The 25,322-nt window shown below is 42.8% G+C and overlaps 1 protein-coding gene across 2 annotated transcripts in view; it reads right to left on the minus strand.

Moving 5' to 3' along the window:
* LOC139436191 (neuroligin-4, X-linked) overlaps window positions 1-25,322 on the minus strand; it is a 353,424-nt gene that overhangs the window by 326,718 nt on the left and 1,384 nt on the right. The gene's annotated exons all lie outside the window — the stretch shown is intronic.

A 25,322-nucleotide genomic window follows, 5' to 3' on the forward strand; every position in this document is an offset into this window, starting at 1 on the left:
ACCGGGAGTCTGAAGACGTGAAGTTAACCTGTAAATGAGCAGACCAAGTCTGAAAGCCAAAAGCAAACTGGGAGACCCAGAGTTATTTAAATCACCACCTGAACGTCCAGTTCCAGAAATCAACTGAGTGGGGAGGTCAAAACTTAAACACTTCACTTGTGGAAATGTAACCGGAATCTGCGTTAGCTCAGTGTGGTCCCTGGTGGAGGAGCAGATTTGCTGGACAGTTGGCAGGGGCCCAGCTTAGACTTGCTGATGCAGGCATTTCTGGGGTGGAGCCCAGCAGTCTGTGATTTGAAATCCCCCCTGGAGATTTGGGTGTCTTCTCAAGGTTGAGCAATATGGCACTAGAAGGTCTGATTCCAAAGAAATGAAGACTAAGGATTCTATCAACCTTCGCAACAGAAATATCCTGAGAAAATCAGAAATGAAATGGATGCATGTATATGCTCCTTTTATCCATGGATTTGAGTTCGGCAACTGGGCAAATCAGGAAACCAGAAGTCATTTTTCTCCATTGAGCCACATCAATGAACGTTTTCATCATCAGCTGCGAATCCCATCCTTTTCAGTGGCTTTCATCCTTCCAATCTGCCCAAGTCTCCCCTCACGAGGGCATCCCCCTCCTCTCCTCTGCACCAACACTTCTTTAGGTTGTCCCCACTCCCTCCCATCTTTCAGGTCATTCTCAAGGTCATTCTCTAGGATCCCAACTCTATAGGGCATGATCTTTTAGGAACTCTCACGTTCAATTAGTGCCGCGTGCTCTGGTGGCCACACTCGCTCCATTAGTGATGCTCTACTTTATGATGCATCCTTGTTATTGTTGGGTCAATGTCTTTATCTTCCAGCACCCCGGGACTCCAAGAGAGGGGGGAACTGGCACCACCATCAGCATCGTCCCCCACACTGGGCAACCTAGTGTGTGCTTAGCAACTGCACTCAACACATTCAACGTTGGACTGAGTATCAAAAGGTCTGAACCTCCACACTGATTTTGAGGTTAGAAAGGACTGACTTAATAATTTATCTGAAGATGGAGAAACAGCTCCTCAAGGTTAAGAAAGGAGCAGGTCTATCTGGACTTCCCGTTACCTTGTCCTTACCCAGGGACAAATACCCAGGGTTTCTTCCTTGGCATACCTGTTTCAATTCATGAATTAGGTATCGGAACTAAGCTGAAGAGAGCCACTTGGCAGTTCATGTGTCCTAACAGACAAACACAGAAGAAAACAGAAGGGGATGATGACAGATTATAAATCTTACCCCTCCCCAAGTTTAATTTGAACACCATTTAGAATTTCTAATGTATTTGCCACGCTGTGCTGTTATGAATGGTTTTAAATCACACCATTTCTACGCACAAACCTCCTCTTTACCAACACTTAACCCGACCACAGTAAAGTTTATTCAGCAAATGTAGGCAGCTCTTTTTCATTCTAATCACGGTTTCAAAGGAGCAGTGTTAGAGGTCAAGAGCAGTGTCTCATGATGATTGAGGAGGTTGTTGTTATGGGGGAAGGAGCGAGGTGAGGGGGCGGGGGGTATATGGGGACCTCATTATTTTTTTGAATGTAACATTAAAAAAATAAATAAAGACCAAAAAAAAAAAAAAGAGCAGTGTTGGAGGTCAAGAACCCTGCTGGCCAGGATGCTCGTTCCACTCCTAAAACATTAGAACTGGCCCCACCTGCTCACCTTCTGGTTGAGGGGAAGGAAACCCCCTGGGGTTTCCCTTCAAAGGACTGCAATTAAAAATGGGATCCCCACCCCACTCCAAGAGGCTGATGCAGTAGACTGGGCATTGAGATCCCTCACATCGGCAGAACTGGGAGAGACAATGGACAGCCTCATTCTCAGGGCTGAGATGGACCCGAGAAACAGGGTCCGGCTGAGCCCGCGTGTGCAGGGCTGGGGACTGGCCGCACACGGTGTGAACGCCCTGTGACAGCTGCGTCCAGGGTGTGAGCGCCCTGCGACAGCTGCATCCAGGGTGTTCATAGAATGAGAGGGTGACACTCACTGCATGTTCCCTTCGATCTCTAAAATGTTAAACCTGGAGAGACACAGAACAAGAAACTTCCAGCCTTCTGTGTGTTTGTCTATCTATCTATCTATCTATCTATCTATCCATCATCTATCTATCCACCCTATCATCTATCATCTACCTATATCTATCTATTTATATCTATCTATCAATATCATCTGTCATCTATCTACCTATATCTATCAACCTCTATGTATGTCTATCATCATCTATCCATCGGTCTACCTACCTACCTATCATGTCTACCATTTATCTATCATCTATCTACCTATCATCTATCAATATCTAGCATCTAGCATCTACCTCTATCTATCTATCATCTATCTATCTATATCTATCTCTATCATCTATCCATCTATATCCATCTACCTACCTATCTATCATCTATCAATATCAATATCTAGCATCTACCTGTATCTATCAACCTACCAATTTATCTCTATCATCATCTATCCATCGATCTACCTACCTACCTATCATCTGTCTACCATTTATCTATCATCTATCTACCTATGATCAATATCTAGCATCTATCATCTACCTCTATCTATCTATCTATCTATCTATCTATCTATCTATCTATCTATCTATCTTTATCATCATCTATCCATCTATATCCATCTACCTACCTATCATCTATCTACCATTTACCTATCTATCATCTATCAATATCTACCATCTAGCATCTACCTATATCTATCAATCTATCTCTATCATCATCTATCCATCTTTATCCACCTATCATCTACCTACCTACCTATCAACTATCTACTATCCATCTATCATCTACCTTTATCTATCTACTTATCTATCTCTATCATCTATGTATATTCTATATCTATCATCTATCTATATCTATTTATCTATCATCTATCATTATATCTATCTATCTATCTATCTATCTATCTATCTATCTATCTATCTATCTATCTATCTATCTATCTATCTATCTTCCACCCCACCACCGCCACACACACATCACACACTTATTTGCAACATGTTATTGTGAAGATAGAAAATCTGGGTGACTGAGCGAATGTGTTTATCTTCAACCAGGTATTTCATCATCATAAAAATCTACCTTGCCACTTCTACACATTTGTATCCAATTGATGAAGGAGGAGGAAATATATGCCATCTGCATAATTCACCTTCAAAATACATCCTCCATAAATAGGAGGACAACTGCAGCCAAACTGTACTTGGGAGCAACTAGGAAACATACATTTGACTCTGGGTATGATAAGATAATTATATAACAAATTGGCTCTTTCTTTTCTCTTATGTGTTTCAGGAGCTCAGCTTATTTACTGGTTTTCTTCTAGAACAAAAATGTATTTTAAACCTATTCCATCAGCTAGCCATGGTATCAATATTTCAAAAGTATAACAAACATTTTTGAAATGTTGAAAAGAAAAACATTTATAGTTGTGAACTTTTAATCAAAATAATAAAAAAACACTGTAGCAAACATAAATAATAAAGAAATGTATATAGAAAAAGCACACACCTCCACAATCCAATTTTACAGAATTAAGCTCATTAACTAGTTCATAATATGCTTTTAGACTTTTAAAAACTTCAAATATGGTTGAAGTTGCCACTTCAAATAAACCAGGGCTTATTGCTATTTTATTACCATCTGAATAAAATTATTTGTTTTTGCATACATCCCGTTATCATGAAAATATAAATATGTCAATTATTTTCAATATTAAAAAATAATACAAAATAATCTATTAGGAAGTCACTTCAGATAAATCTTACATTGCATTCTTTGGGGTTGGTGATATGAATTTAGAGTCTCTGAGGTTAATAAAACATAACTTAAAAACATATTTTCCATATAAATTCATCTTGTGTTCACTCACAGAATTTTACCACATCTATTTTTGTTGGGTAATCTAATTTTAATCAATGTAACAGTTCAGAAAATCTAACACAGTTTTCAGTGAGTCATAAATTTAATTTTCTGCACAGCACGTTTTGAGTGTTTCCATTGATGTTAATAACTTCTAAATAAGTGACAGCTCTCACCAATTTGTTCACATCTGTAGAACTGTAAATCACATTCTGCACATCAAATGTTCAAATGCTGTTTTTCCATTTACTGCACTTTCATTTGCAACAAGATTTCGCCCAATTTTAGATAAGCTCGCTGCACTGCGTTTTGCACTTTTGTCTGAAAGATACTTATCAAATTTAGTTTCTCTTTTTATTTCTCTTAAGCTATCACTTACATAAATCAACTCCATTTTCCTTTTGGACAAAGTGCACGTTAAAGACTCTCCCCAAACTTCAAGCTAATTCTCAATTCGGTAGGTATAGTTCATAAAGACAATTCTCGTTACAACAGAAGAGCTTCTAAAATAATGGACTTATTACCTCTCATTGCACAGTTTTCCAACTTTCTCTGGTCATGCCAAGCGTACATGACCAGGCTAGTAGAACTCACTGTGTAAAACCTGGCCTAGGTGCATCTTGCTTTATCACCGTGGGTCTCAACTGGCACAGATGCTGCCCCTTAACCACAGGGACATCTGGCAATATCTGGAGACATTTTAGGGTGTCACAACTGGGGGTGGGGGGGTTTCTACTGGTTGATGTCCATTGGGTAGAGGCCAGAGATGCAAATCAAAGTTCCACAATGCATGGGGCACAACGAAGATGTCAATCATGCCAAGGTAGAATAATCTGGTTTTCTGAGACAGGTGTATTCCTGCAAAACATCCCAGTAAATCAAATCACCTTTCAAATACTACAGAAAACTCACTTGTTTCAAAAAAATCTGTATCAAATCCTTTTGTAGGAGATGATGCTCTACTTAATCAGGTCAATATTCATAATCTATGTTATAGAAGGTTAGCTTTCTTAAGCATACAACACCACACAAACACACACTTCTTAAAATGGAGCACATCTCTACCAGATCCAGTAGGATAGGAGTGGCAGTTTGATAGCATTTATGAATTCCAAAAAGAGATATAGATATGTTTATAAACTGGTCTGTTCCTCTGGGCATGATACCCTTTGACTAATTTAAATTCAAAGGCTTTACATTTACTTGATTAAATCAAGATTAGGGCTTTGATTTGACCATGACATGAGGGCGTGAAGGATTGAGTCTCCTCTCCCTTGGTGGACTATGTAAATGGACACTCAATCAAGAACATGGGAAAAGATACACAATTATAGAGAGAGCTCCACAGAAATGGCAGAGGAGAGAACTTGATCCGGGGCCCTGGAAAGAGATGAGCCATTCGCTTCATTGTCTACAGGTGACCTCATGAAGAAACCAGAGCAGCTGAGCCTGGAAAGAAACAAGCCCTCCAGCCTGCAGCTGAGATTGGAAGAAGCTGGGACCACAGAGCCTCAAGAGAAAGACGGAAGGCTGAATCCTTGCAAACATTGTCCGCCATCTTGCTTCTACACATGGCCAATTACTTTGGGGGAGAATGTACCTCTTATGGTACCTTGAATTGGACTCTTTATGGCCTTCTGACTGTAAGCTTCTACCTCAAATAAATACCCTTTATAAAAGCCAATAAGTAATACATTAATACTTATCAATCTTTAATAAAGATTAAATTAGCAGAGTACTCTGTGCACTTTAAAATAGTTGCCTATTGTACTAATCAGTCAAAGGGGTGCTGATGCAAAGTACCAGAACTCTGTTGGCTTTCACATTTAGCCATCTTTCCTCTGGGAACAGCACTTTGCCCCCAAAGAGTTGGTACCCTGAACGTGATGGGAAATATTCAATATTCATGAGCACTTTACCCCTAAGAAGTTGGTACCCTGAATGTGATGGAAAATGCTCAACACTCACCACCCTTTTAAAATTCTTGAGCACAGTATTTTGCTGATTCTACAATTTCTTTCCCATAGGATAAAAAGAAACAGTAGTTTCTTCAACAGTAATTTGCATGAATAAAATAGGATGGAGTGCAAATATTAATTAAAAGAAATTTAGAAAGAGATCAATGTGTGGACCTTTTTGAGTTCACAAAGTATATAAAAATTCATTTGTACAGATTTGTCTTTAATCTTTCAACATTTGTGAATAATGCCACAATGAACATCAGTGTGTAAATATCTGTTTGAGTCTCTGCATTCAATTATTTTTGGTATATACCTAATAGCAGGAATGCAGGTCTTATGGTAATTCTATACTTAGCTTTCTTAGGAACTGCCAAAGTGAAGAATTTTACATTCCCAAAAGCTATGAATGAGTGTCCCTATTTATCCATATTCTCTCCAACACTTACAATATTCTGAGTGTTTTTTTAAATAATAACCATTCCAGTGGAAGTGCAATGGTATCATAATGTTATTTTGATTTGCATTTTACAATAAGCCAGTGATGTTGAGGATGTTTTCATAAGCATTTTAGCCATTTGTATATCTTTTTTAGAGAGATATGTATTAAAGTCTTTTGCCTATTTTTAAATGTTTTTTTAAAATAGTTGAGTTGAAATTATTTCTTTATATAGTCTGGATATTAAAACCTATAGTATAAAAAAAATTCATTTGGGCATTTAGGATTGTATAGTTGATGATATTGAGGAATTACTGTTGATATGTTTACATGAGGGAAGGCTATGGTGACTCTATGGAAAACAAGATTTCCTTTAGAGCATATAGGAACTCAATGATGCTCTATAGGAATAAAACACAAGGAAATTGTGTGACATCGAAGGTGAAAGGGCAGGCCATGCATTCATAACTGTGGAGTGATGGATACCTGGATTCCTTATCCTGGTTTACTTATGTTTGTATAGATTTTAAATCTTCTACAGTAAAATATTCCATAAGATTTCAATCCCATGCAGAAGTTTAAGAAAGTACAAAACAAAATCACACAATAAAAAGGGAAGTGGGTGTAGCATGTAAGAGGTCCTGGGTTCAATCCCCAGTAGCTACTAAATAAATAAATAAAATACAATACAAAAAAGTATACAAATCAAAACAGCAGCTTAAAAATGGTAGACCATGCAGCGGATTTGGCCCAGTAGTTAGGGCATCCGCCTACCACATGGGAGGTCCAAGGTTCAAACCCCGGGCCTCCTTGACCCATGTGGAGCTGGCCCACGCGCAGTGCTGATGCACGCAAGGAGTGCCCTGCCACACAGGGGTGTCCCCCGCGTAGGGAAGCCCCATGCGCAAGGAGTGCGCCCCGTAAAAAGAGCTGCCCAGTGCGAAAGAAAGTGCAGCCTGCCCAGGAATGGCGCTGCAGACACGGAGAGCTGACACAACAAGATGACATAACAAAAAGAAACACAGATTCACAGATTCCTTTGCCGCTGACAACAGAAGCAGACAAAGAAGACACAGCAAACAGACAGAGAACAGACAATCGGGGTGGGGGGAGAATGGGAGAGAAATAAATAAATAAATAAATCTTTTTTAAAAATGGTAGACAATATATAAAGGTTAATCATGCTTTTGTGATGAACAATGCTGAGGGGTGGATCTCATTTACTTGAAAGGGGTTGAAAATAAGTCACAGGAGCCAAAATGTCTAAATACCCTAAATACCAAAGAATAAAGGAATAGTTAAGTAGGTTATGGCAAAGTCTTCTCAGAGAGGGAATATTCATGAAAAGCAAGCCTTATGAAGACTTTTAACAGTCCTAAAATGTTTCCTTCTATAATATTGTGGGAAATGCAAAGTTCAGAGTAGAATATATAGGGAGCAGATGTGGCTCTAGCAGTCCCAGGTTCAGTCCCAGTACCTCCCAAAAAAACAAAAACAAAACAACAAGCAAAACAAATGATAAACAAATGATAAAGCCAAAGTGGCTCAGTGGTTGAGCACCGGTTTCCCACCTGTGAGGTCCCAGGTTCAATCCCTGGCCCCGGGTACCACCAAAAAAACACAAAAAACAACAATAAGAATATAGAGAGGTAGAGATAGAAACAGAAATACATAAAGAAGTGGATATAAATACAGGTAAAATATGATACAGACAGTGTATTTACAGATGAAAGAGCATAACAGATTCAGATAGACACTGATGGATTGATATAGATACATCTCATCTATAGAGACATGATATAATCTAGATATAAATGCAGATATGATGGACAATTATGGAGATAAAGGTAGAGATAGGTAGCTATTATGTACATGTCAAATATTCAGAAAGTGACTGGCAGAATAAAAATGGTTTTCTTTTTTGCCACTGGCCTATGGAATGATGGTTGATTTTTACATTTTTTTTTTTAGAACTTCTATATTTCCTATAATACTCCTTATTCCCTCTCTCTGTGAGGAGAAACACACTGCCTTCACTTCTATGACTTATTCATAAAACGGAACTGGTTGCTGGAATTCCAAGAAGAATGCTGCTTAAGATAGACTCAAGTGATAACCACCTGTGTGTAGATTAAAGTTTTATATAGCAGCATATATCGTCACGTGAAGAAGATAAGAGCACTATATAAATTATTGATGACAGTGAAAAGAGACACGTGGATATGCATACAGGAACAAATTATCAAGCAGGATCCTTGGGAAGTCTCCTGGTCAGTAATGTTTTCTCCAATGGAGACCATTTTATCGAAATGGATAAAGATGAGTTGCAGGAAGGAATCATTTCTTCCCCACTCATTCCCGACACAGTTGGTCTCCTGTGCGGGACAGTCCTGGGATGATGTGATCAACCTCTGCCAAGAACAGTGTATAGAGATTCCCAGCCTACTGAGGTTGCCTGAGGGATGCCGTGTCTTTGTAAATGAATATCCCAGGGCCCCTGGGGTGGGGAGGACTGATTAACACAAGACAGAACTGGATCCCCAGGTCAAACTTGCAAACCCATGTCTGTCCCTGTGGACCCCATGGCTTTCCAGAGTTAAGCTCCCCTTTCCAGGCCAAACCCTGGATGAGACTGTCCCTCTAGCTGTTCTTTAACATACATGCATCTGCTACCAAAATGAAAATACTCCCTAGAGGCCAAACAAAGGCGACAAAATGAACGATGTAAAATAAGTAACAAAATAAGGAAGAGAGGATTGGGTTGTAACCCAAAGTATAAACTAAATATTCACGAGTCCATACTGATATAAATAAATTACTGAATACATAGATACATGGGGAAGAAGGGACAAATCTGCCTTACAGACTGTATTCGTCAGCCAAAAGAGTGCTGATGCAAAATACCGGGAATTGGTTGGTTTTTATAAAGGGTATTTATTTGGGGTAGGAGCTTACAGATACCAGGCCATAAAGCATAAGTTACTTCCCTCACCAAAGTCTATCTGGAGCAAGATGGCTGCGGATGTCTGCGAGGGTTCAGGCTTCCTGGGTTCCTACGCTCCTAGGGCTTGCTTTTCTTCTGGGTTCAAGGTTCCTCTCTTCCTGGGGCTGGCTTCTCTTTCCTCTGTGAGCTTACTTGCTGGGGCTCCAGCTTAAATCTTCAGCATCAAACTCAAACAAGAAAACTCCAACATTAAAAGCCCCAAGTCTGTCCTTTGCCATGTCTTTTATCTGTGTGTCCCCACCCACCATAACTCAATCATGCCCAGGTACAGATCGGATGACAAGCATAATCCAATATCTATTTTTGGAATTCATAACCATATCAAACTGCTACACAGAGGAATTCCAAGGAATGGATGAAGCTGCCCCACTCCATGGATGGCTTAATTGCACCCGTGCTCTTCCCTTGAGTGTAAGCTGTACTGGAGTGATTTGCTTCCAAAGGATAGACTACAGAAATGGGTGGGGTTATGTAATTGTACAGTGGAGAAACCTGACAAGCTGATCAAGGTCAACTTCACCAGATGATAAGCTTTGTTCATAGCTTGTACCCCTGGTATGGTGTGATGAGAAGGGCACTTTACCTCAGTGGCCTTCCTTCCCAAAACTCATAATTCCAGTCTCCCCATGAGGAAAACATCAGTCAAATCCCAATTGAGTAACATTCTACTATTAAAATATGTCAAAATAATCAAGGGCAAGAAAAACAAGGAAGGATGGAGTAATTGTCACAGAGGAAGGGAAAACTAAAGAGATGCGACAGTTAAATGCTGGGACCTGGAACAGAAAAAAATACATCTGGAATAAATATGAAATTCAAATAAAGTGTGGGGTTTAGATCACATGAATGTACTGATGGTATATATAATATAAGGCATTAATGATGGGGAAGATGAGCAAAGGGTTTACTGGAACTCTGCAATTCTTTATGCAACTTCTCTAAATTCAAAAACATTATTTTAAAAAATGAAAATAGTTTTGCAAAAGAAAAAGTTCTTTAGGGGGAAAAAAAACACTCTTAACATTGTAAAATTCATCAACATGTCAGAATTCAAGAGCTCATATTATTATCCCAAGGAGGTTTCTCTGCTTGCCTTCTGCCCTGCAATTTTGCACCAAAAGGGAGAAGCAGCTCCTTGTTTTAATCCCTACAGAATCAAGGACCCCACGTGTAAAAGCAAAACCAACAAAGTTAACATCGTAAAATGACCTCACTGAAATAAGAAAGGATTCTTTTTCAACTCATTTGCATTAAGGCACCTGCAAAACCAGGTATCAGACACTTGGACACCTAGACTCCCAGCTTTACACTACAAAGTTCTTCGCTAGGTAATGCTAAAATGCACCAAAAGCCAGGACAAAACAATCCAGCTGTGGGCAAACTTGAACTCTCAGGTAAACAGCAGGCATCTCAATAAAAGCCAAGGCATCCCAAATCCCAGGTTTCTAGGTCCATGGCTCAGGAAGCTGAGGGTCAGCAGTAGGTGCCCTCAGCACACGGGGTAGACCATTCAGCTCACAACCCATTAGCAAATTTTCATACTGACCTTTGCTTCTCCTTGAACCAGCTCTTGGATGGAGGTCGACGGCTAAAAAGTGCAGGCTTTAAACAAAGCCCTTGATCTGACAAGATGCTCACAGCAGCCCTCGTAGGTGCACTCCTGCCCTGCCTTCTGACTTCTGCACAGCTCGAAAATTCACCCTCAAGGGCTTCTGACCTCTCCTGTGCCCCGAGGACCCCTCCTTGCACTGCCTTTTAATCTAGGTGATGATGGATGTTTCTTTCCTTTTGATTATACCTCAAGGGAATGGAAATAGAGGGACAGAGAACGAGAATCCACCGGTTTCTGCAAAGATGAGAGGAAAACGTAAACTTCCCATCTCGTAGAAAGGAGGAAGCACCCAGGCAATTGTTTTGTTCCCCTTTTAAGAATTTCTGAAACAGGCAAGTTGTAATAAATGAAAGGAATGAACACTTAAACAAGATACTGGATCCTTGCATACAGGTAAAAAAATTTTAAATAGCATAACCAGATTTGCTTTACTAGTAACCCAGAAAAAATGGGGTTCCAAGTGCCAAGTTCTGTTTTCAACTTTGGAGATGTTTTTTGTTGTGTTCTGCCCTAGTTCTCTTTCTAAAAATGATTTAGTTATTAAATTTTTTTCTCCTGCACAATAATGAAAAGTAGGTTTTGAAAACGCAACAATGCACTTTGTTTTATTAACCTATTTGTTGTTTTCACTCTGATTTTGCGTGTTTCTCCTAAAATGGCAAAACCAGATTGGTTAACTGAGATTTCAGGTATTTCATCTTCATCTCATGAAGAGTGTTTGAAAGCACTGAGCCGGTGAGTGGTCTTGGATAAATCATTTCCACTCTCTCTCTGACTCAGTTTCTTCATGTGTAAATGAGGGCATATAAATGAGTGCTTAGTTATTTTCAAGTCTTGAGGACCTTTGATTCTACATTATTTTTTAAAAATTTCTATCATTAATGTCAACATACTATACTTAGAATTAAATACAGGTAAAATCATAATCATTTAGCACATGTTTATATTCCTAAGCTAAGAGTAAATAAAGGGAAGTGGTTGTGGCTCAACTGATAGAGCGTCTGCCTACCATATTGAGGGTCCAGGGTTCGATACCCAGGGCCTCCTTGACCCATGTGGAGCTGGCCCACGCTCAGTGCTGCCGTATGCAAGGAGTGCCGTGCCACGCAGGGGTGTCCCCCGTGTAGGGGAGCCCCACGCGCAAGGAATGCACCCCGTAAGGAGAGTCACCCAGGGCGAAAAAAGCACAGCCTGCCCAGGAGTGGCGCCACACACATGGAGAGCTGATGCAGCAAGATGACGCAACAAAAAGGGACAGATTCCTGCTGCCACTGACAAGAATGCAAGTGGGCACAGAAGAACACACAGTGAATGGACAAACAGCGAGCAGACAATGGGGGGCAAGGGGAGAGAAATTTTTTAAAAAGACTAAACGAAGATGTAAATGTGCTTTCCTTGAATAATTCTGTCCTGTCCTGCTCTCCCATTAAAATAGCCAGAAGGTTTGTACGGTTTATAGTGAGCACGATGCTTCACCTGAATAGAGGAACTGTTTTTCTGCTGAGTTGGTTTTAGAAGGATGTCCAAGAGGGATGCAGGGGAGAAGAACAGCTGGAAAGTTCTCAGGGGCACATGCTACAGGAGGAAGTCCCTCTGCTGGCAACCTCCAGAGAACCCCTCTTGGGAAAGAAAGCTTTTCCAGTACCAGCAAAGCGGGGCTCCCAGCCTAGTGTGAATGCAGACATTTGGGCTCAGCTCCTCTCTGCTTGGGGTCTCTTGGGACAATGGAGACTCCCAGGCTGTGCTGGGTTTTCTCTAAGTTAAACAGCATTTTGAGAAGGGAAACAGCATGGAACGCCTTTATACGTAGGATTGCACCTTTCTCCCTGCTGTCATTTCTCCATCCACAGGTGTGTTTAAGGGACAAGAGAAGGGGTAAGCATTCTGTATTCCCTGGTCTGATTTAGCCACAGAAGTTTAAAGATTAAGTCAAAATGAAGGATGCATTTAACGTTTTCTACTGATCCTGTTAGGCTATTACAGCAGGAGTTCTTAACCTTTCTTGTCCAGGGACCCCTTTGTCCGTCAAGTGAAACCACACGTCCCTTCCTAAGTCCACACTCTGCGTGTTATTTCATAAATATATCACACCCGCACCAACGCGTCCCCACGAGAGTAATGGTCTTTTGGATTTCAGTTCAAGCTCACGGACCCCTGGTTAAGATGCCCTGGATTAGGGGAAGCAAATAAAAGATTGCCTTTGAGTAATCTTTAGAAAGAAATGGTTCCCACTTAAAAGTAGGTTATGTATACATGTGCGTATACATATATATAATGATATGTGTGTGTATAAGTTTCACAGTTTCCCATCTGCTACGACAAATATCACATAACGGGACAACTAAAACAATTGGAGTTTAGTGGCTCATGGTTTTTCGGAATGTACTTTTCATTGGACTGTATGGACTGGCCAGGAGAAGTCCAAAATGGAGATGTCGAGCCAGGTGATGCCTTCTCCTCCAAATCTGAACTTCTGGTCCTGGCTGCTGGGGATCACTGGGGATCCCTGGGGCTCCTTGCGTCGCTGGCTTGGGTCCCAAGGCAATGTCCTCTCCTTCCTCTCCCAGATGCCACGACTTTGGCTTCCAGCTCCTCTCTGCAGTTTTCTCTGACTGCGTCTGGATTACTTCTGCTAATAAAGGCTCTCAGGAATCTGGATGAAGGCTCACCCTCATTTGGTTAGGCCACAGCCAAACTAAAATGCACATCTTCAAGAGGTCCTATTTACAATGGGTTCATGGGTAAAGAGCAGCAGATCAAGATTAAGAACCTGTCTACAAGGAGGAAAACATAATGAGAGGCACAACAAGCAGGGGACAAAGGTGGCTCAAGAGATTGGGCCCTTCCCTCCCATGTGGGAGATCCTGGGTTCGGCTCCTGGTGCTTCCTAGAAGGAGGATGAGCAGACAATGAGTAGACAGAGCAAGCACAAACAATGGGGGGTGGGGGAGGGAGAAATAAAAATAGATCTTTAAAAAAATGTGGATAGGATTTTTAAAAAAAGACATCTAAATTCGGGTACAGGGGAGCAGGTGTAAGCTCAGTGGATGAGTGCTTGATTCCCATGTACAAGGTCCTGGTCTTAATCCCCCTATCTCCGAGAAAATTTAATTACTTAATTAATTTGGGTACATAATTCAATCTACGACAGTCCAGATAAATGTTGGGAAAGTATAGAACTAAATAATTTTCTAGCAATTTGGATGCACCTGGGTTAAATACCAAAACATACTTTATTGTCAAATTAATACACATATCTATCTATGTAATTTCCGTAGATTATAGGACCCTTTTACAGTGGTTATTCCTCAAAGGGAAACTTTGTAATCAATATAGTAAAACCTACATTCAGGGCACATGACTTTTGTGAAATTATCGGGATAGGCTGAATCGTCATAAAACACCTTCACACAAATATTAAGTCAAGCAATGTGTGAAATAGTATTTTATCCTCCAAATGTTCTTCTATTTAGCTTCCGTTATAAACTGAGTCTGTGAGAGAATAGTGTTGGCTGAGACAATATTTATCCAAGTTATATGATTCCCCTGCATTCTTTTTTGCCACTGTTGTTTTTCTGAGCTTTCCTGAGATAATCCACCTACTCTATGACTCACGGGCTCACCGATTCTTTCACCGAGTTTGTTGATTGTGTGCTTTGTTTTAAGCTCCAACTAATTCAGATTTCTCTCACTTTCTGTTTGTCTGTTCCTGTTTTCCTCCTTTACATTTCTCTCTCTCTGAGTTTAACTGTTACTTAACTTGCATCTACTGGTTTTGTTTTCTTCCTGGCCCCAGGTCTGCTTTACTGTTTTATGCAGCAAGAAATGTCTGCTCCTGACCCCCCTCCGGTGATAGAATTCATCCCTCAGCCCTGTGTGGCACCAGGCAATGATAAATCAAGAGCAAGGTTCTTGTTTTGTGCTTTTTAAAAATTGGTTATATTCAGAATGTCTTGTCTACTTTTCAATGACTCTGATTCCCAAAGGATATCCATTACAAGTAATGGTCTGAGGTTCCCAAAGCATAACCTTGACTCACGGGTAAATTTACAACACATCTATATAGTTCCCTCTTCTTTTGCAGCTACAAATCAAACCTGGGACATAAACACCATGAAAAGCCTCTCCTAGGAGAGGCAGGCTTCCTTTCCCAAAGATCTGTGGGAAACCCCATCATCCTCTTTTTGGGCAACATGTCTCTTTTCCCATTGGTCTTAGTTGAATGGCGACCTTTAAAACAAATTTCCATGTCCTAATACCTGGTACCTTGCAGGTGATGTTATTTGGAAAAGCATGTGTGTGTGTGTGTGGTTCTTCACTGTAATTTAGTTAACAACATCCTGGATTAACCAGCGGGACCCTAGATCCAAGAGAAGACAGGGAGAAGATGAGATAGTTGTGCATTTAGGGGACAGAAGAGGAGCTGACACAGAGTGGAGAAGAGAGAGTCATGCAGCGATGGAGGCCCAAGAGAAGACAGGGAGAAGATGAGATGTGCATTTAGGGGACAGAAGAGGAGCTGACACAGAGTGGAGAAGAGAGAGTCATGCAGCGATGGAGGCCCAAGAGAAGACAGGGAGAAGATGAGATGTGCATTTAGGGGACAGAAGAGGAGCTGACACAGAGTGGAGAAGAGAGAGTCATGCAGCGATGGAGGCCAAGATGGAGTGACGTGGCCACAAGCCAAGCAATGCTTGGAGCCCCCAGAATCTGAAAGAGGCAAGGAGGAATTTCCCCTAGAGCTCATAAAGAGAGTGGTCCTGCAGACCCCTCAATTTTGGACTTCTGCCCTCTGGAACTGTGGAGAATGAGTTGCTGATGTAATACGTTATGGCACACGCAGGAAATGAAAATACTCATCAACCTTAAGTAGACCGACCTGTTTTTACAGGTTAAAAATTAACCATTTGTTACCATAGCCTGAAAATTACAAAGACATAGTTGAGCTATAAATTTATAGCCTGATGATTTGGCTTTTAACGACTTTTTAAATATTTATGACCATTTATTTAAGCTGTTAGTTTCCTAAAAATATTTATGATCATTTATTTAAGCTGTTAGTTTCCTAAACAGGTGAGATAAGGCATGAGAGATTTGAAACAAACAAACAAACAAAAAACCCAAAATATACAGAGGAATGGAAACTCTGATAAAATTTCCTTGTTCCTAAATAGAAGTCTTGCTCATTTTTATTGCCCCCCCCCACTATTTTTTTTACTGCTACTGAGGGGCATAAAATGGCATTGGCATGTGTTTATTATAGGAAAGACTCACAATTTAGTCCTTTTATGCCCCAACTTCTTCATCAGAGGACAAATATTGAATAAATGAATGGAATGAAAACAATATAAAGACCAAAAAGTTAATCTGTCCAAATTAACTTGGCATCTCAAACCCTTTCAAGGAGCTTCAGATCTTCTTAGCACTTCTTTTCTGCTCTGTATCAATACAATACAATAGAAATATTTCCAATGTAGTCATGTGGTTAATTTGGGTAGAACTCATTACAAAGACCCTCTAGCTTTCTGTCCTAGCTACTGATTCTGTCAGTGTAGGACTTCTCTGAACTCTTAAGGTGTCTGTTTTCAGTATAATACTGGAAAAGAGATATAGTACATGAGGATTCCTAAAATTATTTGACTTGGGAGCCTCTCTTTGAAAGAATTCCTAATTCTCAATTCCTTTGAGAGAATCCTTAATTTGGGCATTCTTCCTATCAACTGCTATCATGGTTTTTGCACATATTTTTTATAAAACCACCTGAAAATTTTTACTCAAAGACAATGCCATTCAATGTCCCATCTTCTAGCAACCTTCGATCACCCATGTGACGCTGTCGATTTTCAAGGATGCTTCACAGAACAAATAGATCCTATCGATATTGGTGAAGAGTGAGACAGTTACCTGTATTCTTTACATCTGTTAAGAGCTTATTTTAGGCTCAAAACTTTAAAATTCGAGGTAGCACTCATACCTAGAAAATAGGCTGAAATATCTATTGCTTACTGATTTTTTTTGTTTTGTTTTGTTTTGTTTTTAGGTATTGGGGTGGGGATTTAACCCCCGACCTCGTATGTGGGAAGCCAGCGCTCAACCATTGAGCCACACTGGCTCCTCTGAGTTGTTTTTTTTTTCATTTGTTTGCTTGTTGTTTGTTTTGTTTTCCGGAGGCACCAGGGACTGAACTCAGGACCTCCCATGTGCTAACAAACAAGTGTTCAACCGCTTAAGCCACATCCACCCCCCTTATTGATTTTTATAAACAGCTCATAGTATATGAACATTAATTAAAGGGAATGGTTTCACTACCATATATTTTTTAAAATCTCGCACACGCAATTCTTTGTTGACTCAAAGTAATGTTTCATGTATATATTAACATGCATGCCTTACTCAAATGAAAATCAAAGTTTTATATACTTAGAGTGTTTGGTAAATATTTGAAATATGAGCAGCTATACAAATATGACCTATAAAGGATTCTGTTGAATGGTCATGAAAGTTCTTGACATTCAGCAAGTCTTTCTTTTTACTAGTCCTTCCTGATCACACCAGTCAGTTCTCCAATTAACTATGTTTTCTTAAACCTTTAGGGATTCCTGAATCCTATTCACTCATCTAAATACAAGGGATTGGAAGGAAGGAAAGAAGAAAGGGAAGGAGGGAGGATGGGAGGAAGGAAAGGAGGGGAAAAGGAGAAGGGAGAAAGGAAAGGAGGGAGGGAGGGAAGAGGTATAGAAAGGAAGAAATGAATAAGAATTAGATATAGAGAAAACGAAGGAAATAAACCATAACCCATAATATAAAAATACATAATACCAGAAAATGGGAATATGAAGGGAACTAAGTCTCACTTATTCACACCCGGGGATGTGTGTCCTTCTCGGCTATAGTACCAGCCCTGAATTTAGTCTCTGGCCTGTAACGGGCCAATAGCTGCTCAATAAAAGGGATGAATGAAATAATGGCCATGAAGAGCAGGCGCATGCAGTGATGAGATGCTTAGTTACAGAGTTTCCTTCTTGTCAGTGAGAAGGAGCAACACTCCTCTGCTTACGGTATGGATTTTTCCACCCTGAGCAAGGCCATGGAAGTGACCCAGACAACAGATTCTGAAGCTGAGAAGAAGTACCAGCCCCCTCCTGCCCATGCCAGGCCAGGCTGGACACCGCTGGTTTGCTGTGCTGTTCTTTCCCACTAAGCTCCACAAAACCAAAACCTGCGGTCAAGAAGCAAAGGTTGCCAATCCACCCAAGTAGACAGGAGAAATAATTTGGCCCCTGTTCCCACTGACATAGAGCTTTCTGATGGTTCACAAAAGTCCCACTAAATATCACATGAATTACATTTTGGTCAGTTTTTTGGTTTTTTTTTAAAGATTTATTTATTTATTTTTCCCACCCCCAACCCAGTTGTCTGCTCTCTGTGTCCATTCTCTGTGTGTTCTTCTGTGACCACTTCTATCCTTATCACCGGCACCGGGAATCTGTTTTTTTGTTGCATCGTCTTGTGTTAGCTCTCCATGTGTGGCGCCATTCTTGGGCAGGCTGCACTTTTCTTTCGCACTGGGCGGTTCTCCTTACAGGGTGCACTCCTTGCGCAAGGGGCTCCCCTACGCGGGGGACAGCCCTGCGTGACACCGCACTCCTTGTGCGCATCAGCCCTGCGCATGGGCCAGCTCCACGCAGGTCAAGGAGGCCCGGGTTTTGAACCACGGACCTCCCATGTGGTAAGGGAACGCCCTATCCATTGGGCCAAGTCTGCTTCCCAATTTTGGTCAATTATGTAGTCTTCCTATCTTAATACCATGAGCAGCTCTTCTGCTGTCACTTGAATGCAACATTGTAACTTCTGTGAATCATTAAATGTAACTATTATGGTACACCCTGGAAATCTACTCATCAGTATAACAGTTTGTTCCAGAAAATGCATTTCAAATTTGTTCTTAAAGAGGCTTTCCAATGAATTTTGAAATATAGTAGTCTAGATGATGAGGATTTCCTAGATAGAACTTGCTCCCCCTCCCCAAAAAACACTATTTCACGAAATAAGCTGTTTGTCGTTCTAATTGTCTGGAGACCACTTATTTCTATACACCAGAATATTGACAGTGCTTCTGTGTGATATGTAATCGTCGTTCTAAAGAACCTGTGCTGGTGGTGAAGCTAAAACCCAGCCCAAGAAATGGACTTGAATCAATTCACAGGTGTGGATACTATCCGCTGGGACTTTCCAAAGCTTCTCAGTGGCATTGTGGATGAGCAGACCAGCTCTGCAGGGGACAAAGGAGCACAGGGGGAAAAGGGGTACAAGACAATCAGAGGCTGTTAGGAATTTCTCAGCTTTGTGACTTCAAACTTCTTTGCGTTTATTCCAATTGAACACGGGGTTCCAGAAGTTAATACAATGCTCAAATGAGTGTGCCACATGCTTTGGGAACCATCCGCCCGCAGGGACCATTAGGCTCCAAAAATAAAAATAAAATAAAGGCATGCCTCTCCTGCAAAGGCAGGTAAAAAGAGTAGCTCGCATTCCTTAAAGAGTTCCAGTTTTGTTCTCCTGAAAGCTGTCGTTTCTCCATCCCAGTCTGCAATAGGGTGAAATGTTGCTGGGCAGGATTGTATTCCATATATTTATATAGGTTCAGCACAGGCTACAGCATCTTTTTTAGAAGCAGAAGAGAAAGACAGAGAGATCTTGGGTAACTTGAATTCAGACATTTTAAATCAAACCTACTTTTGAAGAAAAGGAAAATGACTAATGGACAATCACATTTTTCGTTCAGGTATCTTTTTAACTTTGTTTTTATCTCATGTAATGCAATGGCTGAAGAAGTACGACAGTATATGTGCATATCCATATGTATATGAACATGTGTGTACACACTCAACCTTCATCACGTGCCTTTAGATCATGAAGGTGAATCTGACTTAGAACAATGATGTATGTTTATATATTTGTAAAAAATGTCTCTTTATGTGTTTCCCACAAGTCCATTCATAGATTTATATGCATTGTAAGTTGTAAAATTTTGAAAACAATAAAGGCACTGGATCTCAATGGGGTTCTGTTCAGTGTACCCCACCCCCACCCCAATGCCACACCCCTGCCACTTCTGAGAGCACAGTTGGCTCTGCTCTTTGCCAACTGTGACAAGCCACTAAGACATCAGGATCCCATCCCGCAGGTCTGAACAGAATGTTGGTGATGTTGCAATGTTAAACATGAAAATGATCCCTTGTACAAATCCAACCACAACTATAGCAAAACAAAGGAAACCTTTGTCATACTTTGCAAAATATTCATCAATTCCCTGTGATACTTTTGATTGGTGACAATTCCAATTTCATTAGTTTGGTTCTCTATTTTCTTTTTTTTTAAGGATCCAAAAACGTATCAGGTAAGACAACATTAAACAAGCCAAGTTTCTTTCCTCTGTGATTTAGAAGAATGTGCATACTCACACTTTAAAGAGATCTGTAAAATATGTGCCCCCCTGAAATGCACACACACACACACACACACAAACACAAACAAATAAAAGCAGAAACAGAAAATCAGGCAGGATGAGGGATGGTTTGCAGCCTAAGAGATGTGCAGACTTTTTTTTTTTTTAAAGTGGGATCCACGATCTCATCCAATCAGGTGGTAGCATCTTGCAACTGAAATGATCACAAATATTCACAGGCAGAACCAAGAAGGCTGATTGCAATCCAAAAATAGCACTCTGTTTCTGTGACAAATTGCCATTTATAGAGAGTACATTTTTAAAAAAATAACCCAAACAAAACTTTAGGTCATTTCTCCATATTCCCAAAGAGCTGTGAAATCACATGTCATTTCATTAGCACTCTCCTGGAATAAAGATTTTCCTACTTGAAATGTATTCCTTAACCAATCTATCTCCAGGTTTCCTTTCGTGTAGTCTCCTTTCTAAATTATACAAGGATTATGCTTTTCCTTTCTGGAATAAATTTGATAAAACCTCGTTTTACTCTATTTTTTTACTTTTTTGGGGTTTGTTTTGTTTTCCTTCAGGCAGCATTTCTGGGAGGAAGGAAAGTGGTTTGGCCCAGGAAAGAAGTTCAGTTTGGAAAGGACAGCCCAGTTTCCACAGCTCTGCTGTATGGAGCTCAGGTGTTCTGCACTCACCTGACAGCACAGGTGTTCTACACTCACCTGGGACAGGTGACCTCAACACTGAATGCCTGAAGTTTGAAATCTCCAAACCCACCTATCCTCTACCCCCAACCTTCTACATATGTACCGATTTTACAAGTCTTTTTCTTTGATTCTTTATTATATCTACCATGAAGAGAAATCTTCATATGGATTTATCCCAAGCTTGTACATGGCAAAATGTCACATTTTTAGGCAGTGCCTTTTTTTTTCCTTGTACATTCGTATTAGATCCCCCACCCAAGAAAAAGGAGGACCAGTTTCCTATAATGCCATTCCTTTGGCCAAGAACAGAGTGATTTTGAGGCCAAATGGAGGTTGTTTCGAGAACTCAAAAAAACTGGCAAATACTCATTGAGTGTTATGATAGTGCAGAACGGATAACTCAATTTTCTATACAGGTGGGCTTCGATTTTGACTCTACGTTCCTGTAACTCACTGGGCACAGTTCCTTATCTTTGATTTGAAATTGGTAGGTGACAACTTAGAGAAATCAGGTGCTGTCTGGAGAAGACAATCTGTCTTTAATGTGATTCTTTAACATGATTTTCTAAGCAATGATACCTCTCCAAAAAGATTGTATTCAGAACATTAATGTATTCAGACATCAAAAAGGCAACCAATTCCAACATCGCCTCTTTGGGGAATAAAAATTGTTTGTTGTTAAAGGCAAAAAGCACTACTTTTGACTACTTCGATTGTGTGCATAACCAGAAATACGTTCCTTACACTTGACTGACATATTGGAATCACTCTTCTCCAGGTTTGAATAAGAATGTTTAACATAAACCAACCTGTGTATCTTCAGAGAAAGGGTGTAAGGAACTTAAAATATTTTTTATATTGCTACTTCATTTGAATTTAATAAATTCTGTCGTTATATTATTGACAATATCCAAACATTTAATACAAGTAGAAAGGATGGAGAGCCACCTGAAATGGAAGACTTTTAAAGGGAGACCATTCATTTGAATATTTACATTTGGGAGAACCTCCCATTTGTGTTTTGTGGTGGTGGTGGTGGTAGTCCTAGAACAATACTCTAAAGAATTCCTAAAGAGATCCTTTCACATTCTGAACGCAATGAAACGTGGAGTCCTGAAAGCTTCTTTATACAGAAAGCAAACACTTTCCACAAAATGCTACAAAGGAAAAAAATGAGCTCAAATATAGAAAAAGGGAAAAACCCTGTGTATACTTATCATTCGTCTACATTCCAGACCACACTCTGCTGCCACTCCCCCAAAAGAGCTTTCCAGTAGGTTCCAATCTATTCCCTTGTAAATTTGATAGCATTAAGATATTTGTCTGATCCGTGTTATACAGCAATAAATCACTTACCAAGAATCCTTTCTATTTTTAGGTTTGGTTAAAAATTGACTGAACTGTACGTTCAGCATTATTTAAAACACACACACACACAGGAAAGCTACAATTCTCCCACCCAAGAAAAATATAGCTAAACACAACACCTTAGGAGCATCATCTGAACACTGTCATCATTATGAAAACGCAATTATCATTGAATCCCTGCTAGAAAATCATTCCGGTTTCCAAAAACTAAACCTCTCATTCCAATCCAGTGATCTAAAACTGATGAAGTAATTTCTCACTTGCTATATTAGGTCTGATTATTTTCTTCCATGTCAGGGAAGATAGACTTTAAAACTGCCGAAATTTAAAAAGTCATCTCCTATTGACTTGGTTAGCAGAATATTGAACCTCTAACCTGAGATATATGTGCAGAGGCTTCCACGAAATTCTTAATTTGGGGACACATAAAATTCCATGTTTTATTCTCAGGAAAAAAAAAAAGATGGATGCAATCATGTGCTAAGATCTTTTCAACCTTCCCTTCCGTCTACCCAGGAAAAGCTATCCTCAACTTGAAGATTGCAGTGAAGATCTTCCACAGCCAACGAAAGGCACGAACCACATGCCCTCCCCCCACAAAAATGCAGATTTCTTTACATATCTCCAGGCGCTGCCATTCTCTAGGTAAACGCCAAGCGTCTCAATTCAAACGCAGCGGCCCGCTCGCAGCTGCCGGCGCTTCAATCCTGCTCTTTTAATTTCCAGGCGAGGGAGCTTCCTGCCAACGCCTTCCTCAGCCCGCATTCTCTGCTGCCCGAGAGCGCCTACACCAACTGGCAATTCCGCTCCTGCAAGAAAACTAGGTCTCCCTAAACTTTATTCTTTCCCTTCTGTTTTTTTGGGGTGTGTGTGTCCCCCGTTTTTCAGGGTGCTGATTTCCAGAAGGCAGCCAGCCCGCACCACTCCCCTTTGGAGAACAGCTAAATGCAACCCTTTCCCTTCCCGTTTGGGCCCCGCCAGCACTGGAGCCCTTCGGAGATGACAGGACAGGAGCCCATCAAGCCGGATCCCCCCCCCCCCCCCACGACTGACCAAGGAGAAAAAATAAAATAAAAAGTCAAAATCAAAAGGAAAATCCACACCACCACCTTGTGGAATCTGCTGGCAAGAACAGCACCTGCTCCGCTCCGTCCCTCCCCTCCCCCCCGACGCGGCCCTCACCCCAAATTTCTGAAGTTGGGTCCAGGGGACCGGCGGGGAGTCCCGCGCCCTGGCCGCCCCAGGCTGGCGCGCCGGGTGGGTTGCGCTCAGCCGGCGCGCACGCCCAGCGCGGGCGCACGCCATCAGCCAGGGCGCAGCGCGGGTCGCCCCCACGCCGCCGAGGGCGCCTCCTGCGCCTGCCAACCCGCCAGCCCGGGGACACCGGCCCGGCGGCCTCGGTAATACAGAAAGGGAGGCCCGCACCTGCCGGTCCGCTCCGGAGGAATCCCAGACCCGGGGCCCCGCAGCCTTGGGGTCGGGGGAAAGCCTGGGGCGGGAGAGGGGGATGCTCAGAGCGTTCCCAGGGTGGTCCCGGCCCGGGTGCGTGGGTGCGCGGGGGCTGGAATGACCACCCCCCCGTCTCCCGCCCCTGCTGCTCCGGGAAGAAAGGGCGCTGTGTCTGGGCAGCCAGCAGGCGCCGGAATGGTGCGCGCCCTGGCCCCGGCTGCGCGGGGCGCGGGGCCGCGGGGGCCGGCCCGGGAGACCCCAGGCCAGCGGGCCTCGGCAGTGCGGCGGAGCGCGAAGAAAGGAAGGCGCTCCGGGTGCGCCCGGGGGAGGGGGCGGGCGCCGGTCCGCAAGAGTGGGAGGGGGCGGGATGGGGTAGGAAGGGCCCGCGGGCGAGGAAGGTAGCCCCCCTCGTCTCAAGAAGCCCCCCCACCCCTGCGTCACCTGCGGGCGAGCGACAGTCACATTTGCTCCCCACCCCCCCCAACCCCGCGCGCCATTCCGCAGGTCGGGCCCTCCGGGTGCGGGGCGCAGGCCGGTGGCGCCTCCGCTGCGGCCTTGGGCGGGGGCGGGGGGGCTCAAGTTCACCTGCTCTTTCGGGTGGCTCCGCGGCCTCTCGCCCTCAAAGCCCCGCGTCCCCACCGTGCGCTGCGTGTTTGGTGGATCTTTGTTGGATCAGGTCTACCCACCCAAGTGGGGGGGGGGGGGCGGGCCGGCGGCTTAAGCGGGATTGGGGGTGGGGTGGGGGTGAAATCGGTTTCAGAAAGCGGGCCGGGGGTGCGTTATTTGAAGCGCGCGGCAGAGGAGAGCTCTGGGCTCCCGGGGGGTTGCTGCAAGGCTCGTCGGGGTGGCCCACGGGTTTAGAACCAACTCCCCAGACGGCCTGCGCCCACCCCCGGGGGCAGGGGCACTGCAGGGCCTCGCGCCCCCGCGGGTTCCCTCCCCGGGCCCGGGGTTTTTCTGTGGACACCGGTGGGGCTCCGGATGCCCCAGAGGCCCGGGCCGGGACGCGCGGCGCCTGTCCCCGCGGCGCCCAACTTTTCCTGCCCCCGGGAGAATCGGGCAGTCGGCAGCCTGGAGCCCGCGCCCCGCGCGGCGCCGGAGCTGCACCCCCTGGCTTGGTCCAGATCCCAAGGCTCGCGGAGAAGCCGAGCCGCCCGCTGCCCGCATCTGCAGCTGGCCTCCCCACCCCCCCAGCCCACGCGCACGGCCAGGGAGGGCACGCCGCGCGCTCCCCGGCTCTGCGCAGGGAGCAGCGCGAAGCCACCGCGCCGTCGCCGGCACCCGGGGTCCCCAGCGCGCCCCGATGCGATCCCCCCCCCCCCCCCCAGCAACCCCCAGCCCCTGTCCTAATCCATCACGTGCGCCGCTTCGTGCCTCGCAGCCGTCATCTTCCCCTAGCCGAGCCGAGCGAATGAAAGAG

The sequence above is a fragment of the Dasypus novemcinctus genome, chromosome X (genome assembly GCF_030445035.2).
Source record: "Dasypus novemcinctus isolate mDasNov1 chromosome X, mDasNov1.1.hap2, whole genome shotgun sequence".
NCBI classification, from domain to species: domain Eukaryota; kingdom Metazoa; phylum Chordata; class Mammalia; order Cingulata; family Dasypodidae; genus Dasypus; species Dasypus novemcinctus.